We start from the raw sequence: 375 nt of genomic DNA, 5'->3' as shown, positions 1-375 counted from the left end.
TAGATTTAGTTTCTTTACAATCCATAAACTCATTATAAAGGGGAATGATGCTTTCTTAAATTTCAACTCCTTGTCACAAAACTTTATTTAGTCAGTAAATTTAATTTTGAAGATTGGTAAAATTAGTTCTTTTCGTTACATTTGTGTTAGCATTTTTTAAACACATTTTAACTTATTTTTCCTACTTCAATTTTTATATTTTGAATATTGTGATTTATATTGTATCAAAAGAATTTTGATCTTCCAAACAAAAATTTGATATTAGTAGACTAGAATTAGCCTAAGGGATTTTTTATTGTGCTTCTCTGTGGGATCGATACTGGGGTTTTTAAAGAAAGCCATATATTACTTGAAGTGATATTGCACTTGTGTAGA

Source organism: Phalaenopsis equestris, unplaced genomic scaffold, assembly GCF_001263595.1.
Source record: "Phalaenopsis equestris unplaced genomic scaffold, ASM126359v1 Scaffold000002, whole genome shotgun sequence".
NCBI lineage: Eukaryota > Viridiplantae > Streptophyta > Magnoliopsida > Asparagales > Orchidaceae > Phalaenopsis > Phalaenopsis equestris.
This window is presented reverse-complemented; position numbering follows the sequence as displayed.